The 6,000-nt window shown below is 43.6% G+C and overlaps 1 pseudogene; it reads right to left on the bottom strand.

The window, feature by feature from the left end:
• Nucleotides 1-3,418: 3,418 nt before the first annotated feature.
• LOC129037061 (nuclear receptor coactivator 4-like) lies at nt 3,419-5,798 on the bottom strand (annotated as a pseudogene).
• Nucleotides 5,799-6,000: the final 202 nt, after the last annotated feature.

The following is a 6,000-nucleotide window of genomic DNA, read 5'->3' as shown; positions in this document are numbered from 1 at the left end:
TGACCTCAAGTGATCCGCCACCTCAGCCTCCCAAAGTGCTGGAATTACAGGCATAAGGCAACGTGCCTGGCCCTGTCACGGTTGATTTTTATTTTCAGCAAGGGTGCCAAAACAATTTAATGTGAAAAAGAATAGTCTTTCCAACAAATGGTGCTGGGACAACTGAATATGTACATGGAAAAGAATAAATGTGAATTCCTATCTCACACCACATAAAAAAGAACTCAAAATGGATCAAATACCTAAATATAAGAGCTAGAACTATTTACACTCTCAGAAAAAGACATGGGCATAAATCTTTGTGACTTGCTCAGGCAAGATTTTCTTAGATATAGTACCAAAAGGACAAATAACAACAGAAAAAGTAGGCTGGGGGCAGTGGCTCACTCCTGTAATCCCAGCATTTTGGGAGGCAGAGGCAGGCGGATCACCTGAGGTCGGGAGTTCGAGACCAGTCTGATTAACATGGAGAAACCCCATCTCTACTAAAAATACAAAATTAGCCAGGCGTGGTGGTGCTTGCCTGTAATCTCAGCTACTTGGGAGGCTGAGGCAAGAGAATCACTTGAACCCGGGCGGTGGAGTTTGCGATGAGCCAGGATCCCACCACTGCACTCCAGCCTGGGCAACAAGAGATCAACTGTAACTCAAAAAACAAAACAAAACAAAACAAAAGGTAGATGAATTGGATTTCACCAAAATTAAAAACTTTTGTGCTTCACAGGACACCATGAAGACAGCAAAAAGATAACCCAATGTAGTGAGACCTCGTCTCTACAAAAAATAAAAAATTAGCTAGGCATGGTGGTGCGTGCCTGTGGCCCAAACTACTCGGCAGGCTGAGATGGGAGGATCACTTGAGCTCAGGAGTTTGAGGCTGCAGTAAGCCATGATCACGCCACTGCAACCCCAGCTGGGGTGACAGCAAGACTCTGTCTCAAAATAAAATAAATAAAGATTGCCGGGAGCAGTGGCTCACACCTGTAATCCCAGCACTTTGAGAGGCTGAGGCAGGCAGATCACTTGAGGCCAGGTGTTTGAGACCAACCTGGCCAACAGGGTGAAACCCCATCTCTACTAAAAATACAAAAATTAACCAGGCATGGTGGTTCATGCCTGTAGTCCTAGCTACTCGGGAGGCTGAGGCAGGAGAATCACTCAGAAAATCTCAGGAGGCAGATGATGCTGCAGTGAGCCAAGATCATGCACTGCACTCCAGCCTGGGTGACAGAGCAAGACTCTGTCTCAAAAAAAAAAAAAAGAAGAAGAAGAAGAAGAAAAAATTTAAAAACAATATATCTGATAAGTAACTTGTACTTAGAATAAAGAACTCTTATAATAAAACAATAAATTATTACAATAATAAAAAGACAACCCAATTAAAAAATGAGCAGGGTGTAGTAGTAAGCACCTATGATTCCAGCTACTTGGGAGGCTGAGGTGGAAGGATCGTTGAATCCAGGAGTTTGAGGCTATAGTGCACTATGATTATATCTGTGAATACCCACTTCACTCCAGCCTGGGCAACATGGTGAGACCCCCCTCTCTAAAAGAAATTTTTTCTTTTCTTTTTTATTTTTATTTTTTTTTGAGACGGAGTCTAACTCTGTCACTGCCCTGCTGGAGTACAATGGCATGATTTCGGCTTACTGCCACCTCTGCTCCTGGATTCAATTGATTCTCCTGCCTCAGCCTCCTGAGTAGCTGGGACTACAGACATGCACCACCACACCTGGCTAATTTTTTGTATCTTTTTTTAATGGCTGTTATGCTTTTAATGGTGGCATATACAAAATTCATCAATGCAAAAGGTGTTTTACATACTCATAGACATAGTGATTAATGTAAATTATATCTTGACAATTTAAAGTACAGTATGTTTGGCCTCAGAAAAGAAAGTAGAGCGTTAGCTGCAACTTAAGATAACTGGAAAGGCTCCTTACGTTGTTTTTGCTCACCACCTTTATTATGATACTTCTAAATGATATCTGGGGAGGGAATTAAAAAATAATACAAAGCTCTTTTCAGCTGTGGTTCAAAGAACTCTAGTGAAACTGTATGGCAATGACATTGTGGGACCATCAAGTTTCCCTAGAAGTATTTCCAATAACAGGCAGTTAAGAAGCTTAATAGTTTCAAAGTCTGGAAAGCAGTAAAGATATCTTAGAGAATTTAAAAACAAACTCCACTTCTCTCCTACAGAGACATTTTAAAGCATGGACATAACTTTAAGGAGATTGAGAAAACATCAGTAGTTTTCATAAAGCTTCAATGAACAGCCCCAATGCACAGGTGTTAAAAATGGCCTGTTCACTAGAACATCACTTTTGGAGATACAGGTATGCTGTGCTTGCAGTGAGAGGATGACTTTATCCCTAGTTAAAAGCACCAGGTGTCAAGCTCAGCTTCCATTTACACAGGATGCACCAATAATCCCTATGATAGTGAATCATTCAAGTACTATTTCCAATAGGTCTTTTGACTATTTGCTTAGTCAGTATTGGAGTTCTTTTAAACTCCGTGGGTCTGAAGTTTTTTTTCTTTTTTTGAGACAGAGTCTCACTCTGTCACCCAGGCTGGAGTGCAGTGGCGCAATCTTGGCTCACTGCAACCTCCGCCCCCAGGGTTCAAGCGATTCTCCTGCCTCAGCCTCTGGAGTGGCTGGGATTACAGGCACCTGCCACTGTGCCAAGCTAATTTTTGTATTTTTCGTAGAGATGGGGTTTCACCATCTTGGCCAGGCTGGTCTTGAACTTTTGACCTCGTGATCCACCTGCCTCGGCCTCCCAAAGTGCTGGAATTACAGGGGTGAGTCACCACACCTGGCCGGTCTGTAGAATATTTTAAAAGGTTAGAACTACCTCAAAAATAGTATTGAAATAATACCGAGCCCTTTTAAAAGAGCTCACTGGATATTTTAATAACATTTATGGAAAGAAAGAAAGACAAAATTTGCAGTAGCTGAGTTCCTTTCAAGTGAAAAGTAATAATGTAGAACTAACATGTAGGCTAAAATGTTTGGTAATTAATGTCAAAAACTGCCAAGATTATTAATATATATTTTGGTAATCACCATTGGGCAGATTAATTTTTTGTGCAAAATACACTATATATTAATAGAACAGGAAAATCATTATTTCAGACCACTAACAGAAGAAAACCCACAGCAAGAGAAGCATCTATAGGGCAATTAAACGTTAGGGAAGTTACTAGCTTTAGAGTACATCAATACACTTCGATTACAGAAATATTTCATTTTTAAAACTAGAGTGTTTTAATGTACTTTTAGTAACAACCCAATCTAAGGAGTCTTGGAGGCTTGTGAAAAAGACATATCCACAAAGATGCTGCATTTCTAGTGTGTGGCTGAATTAATACTTCTGTAAGGAGGAAGGAACTGAATCACCTCAGCATCAATAAACAGCATTTTTCTTTTAAACAGCAACTCATAATCTGATGACTCATTTTGCTTTACTAGTTCAAAATTAGGCAGGAGAAGAACTAAGCTAACTGGTCAGACCCAGAAACACAATGATTTGGCAAGCCGCCGTCACTCAGCTCACGATGTGTGATAATCGGCAGAAAGGCTGCTCAACTCTTGTCCATTCCTTCACATCTGTAGAGGAGTTTGATATAACCACTTCTCTTTATCAACTTTAAGCTGCCTACAGGCAAAGAGAACACAAACTTCAGGGAGGTGGTAATCATCTCAGGGGAAGTTATGTTTCTCCTGTAGAGGTTAATTAAATAATATTTCCTAGGTCTTCTTCCAAAGCAGCCACTTGTCTTCTCCAGAGGATAACTGGCTCAGGTTGCCCATCTTCTTTCCTGGCAGGACCCAGTCAGCTGTGTTAAAGAGACACCAGGAAGTGCTCATATGGGCCTTTTAAGCTTTTGTTTGCCAGTTCTGTCTTCAGTGCTAGGCACTTCCTTGGGACTTCCTTCTTTGTATGGGGGCCTGATAAGCCACTCCAACAAGGGGCTGTTCTTTATGACTTGGAAGGAATCCGCAATTCTAGAAGGAATCATTGCCTTTGGTGCTTTAGTTTGTTCTATTAATTCTTTTCTAGAAGGACAGAGCCACATATTCAGGGAATCTTTATGCTTCTCAGGCTCAGGTTTGGGTTCCACAGGCATCCCATTTTTATCCTTCCCTTCTTTCTTCAGAAGCCACTTATACAGAGCCTCCTTCTCACAGTTCTCATCACACACACACTCTGCAAAGCTCGTACAGGGCTCATTGGCTCTGTACACCTCCTCTGCCTTACATGGGTCCTGATGGTTCTGGACAAGCCAATCCTCTGTAACCATGCTGGGGGTGGACCATGGTTTCTTGGCCTCCAAGTGGTCATTCAGGCACTTCAGATTGCCCAGGTTTTCAATCCCCACACTTTGGGGCTTGGTTTCCCTGACAGTTGGTACAGGAGTCAGTCTTGACAAGCCAATCATTCACATTATAGGATTGGAACAAGAGCTTAAACTTCTCACTGGTTTCACGACTGCCATTCTCAGACTTCCTCAGCTTATGGGATTCCTGGGGAGTCACCAGCCAATCTGATAGGTCCATCTCATCTTGATCAGGAAGCTGTAGATCTTCAGCCTTTTCCATTTCAGTGGAGAAATGACTAGTAGTGGAATGGCTGTTACAGTTTTGATAACTTGGTTTTTCAGGAATTTCCTGTTGCTGACTCTTGAGGAGCCAGTTTTCTAAGCCCTTTAGGTTTCCCCAGACATTACTGAAGAAATTGCAGGCTCTGGAAGAAGTCTGGCTATTCTCCAAGGTCTGCTTTTGGGTGAGCCAGTCCTGGGGGTTGGTGCTGGGTATGTAAGGAGCCTGATGACCACTGGCAGGCTGGCTTCCAAGCAGCCATTCGCTGAGAGGGACAGCTACAATACTGGATGCTGACTTCTACTCCAGCATTGGGTTATAGCTTCTCTTGTCCAGGAAGGGCCCAATATTTGGTGAACTAGCATGAGCCATGAAGTGCTCAGGAGTTTGAATGATTTTGAGAGACCCAAATGTGGTGATGGTCTGGCGCAGAGCACTTGTGTCAGCTTCAAAGAGCAGGACAGTTGAATCTTTAGGCTTAAGGATCAAACTGCCCAGTCTCTTCAAGCACGCAGAGACTTCATTGGCTAGATCTTTGTTTTGGGTACACTCCAGTTGATGAGTAAGACAATTGAACTGGCCCAATAACCACTAGAGCTACTGAGCCTGCTGTTGAAGTGTCTCCTCTTTAAGCTGATAGATGAGGTCCACCTGTTCATATAGCCACACCTCACAACTTCTAAGACATTCCAGGTGACAGCTTATGCAACTGTGAATCTGAGCTTTGACCTCTCGCAAGTTATCTTTAATTTGCTGTTCAGCCCGGAGAACTCCACCAATAGCAAGCTCCAAGTCCCTCCATGCATCACTACACCTCAAAAGGGGTTCTTTTTTTTTTTTTTTTTTTTTTTTTGAGACAGAGTCTCGCTCTGTCACCCAGGCTGGAGTGCAGTGGCGCGATCTTGGCTCACTGCAAGCTCTGCCTCCCGTGTTCAGGCCATTCTCCTGCCTCAGCTTCCCGAGTAGCTGAGACTACAGGCGCCTGCAACCACACCCAGCTAATTTTTTGTATTTTTAGTAGAGACGGGGTTTCACTGTGTTAGCCAGGAGGGTCTCGATCTCCTGACCTCGTGATCCACCCACCTCGGCCTCCCAAAGTGTTGGGATTACAGGCGTGAGCCACCGTGCCTGGCCTCAAAAGGGGTTCTCTATTACTGGAGCTGCCACTCTGGTCTTAGAAGGTATTCATTCTGCTCACTGCTCCAGGTCCGAGTGCCTCTCCGAGCGATCCGAGGGGACCTTGGGTGGTCTGAGACATGGACCACACAAACGTAGGGCCCAAAGCAATTTTTTTGTGTTTTTAATAGGGATGGGGTTTTGCCACATTGGCCAGGCTAGTCTCGAACTCCTGGCCTCAAGTGATCTGCTGGCCTCGGCCTCCCAAAGTGCTG

Source organism: Pongo pygmaeus, chromosome 4 (assembly GCF_028885625.2).
Source record: "Pongo pygmaeus isolate AG05252 chromosome 4, NHGRI_mPonPyg2-v2.0_pri, whole genome shotgun sequence".
NCBI classification, from domain to species: Eukaryota; Metazoa; Chordata; class Mammalia; order Primates; family Hominidae; genus Pongo; species Pongo pygmaeus.
This window is presented reverse-complemented; position numbering and strand designations above follow the sequence as displayed.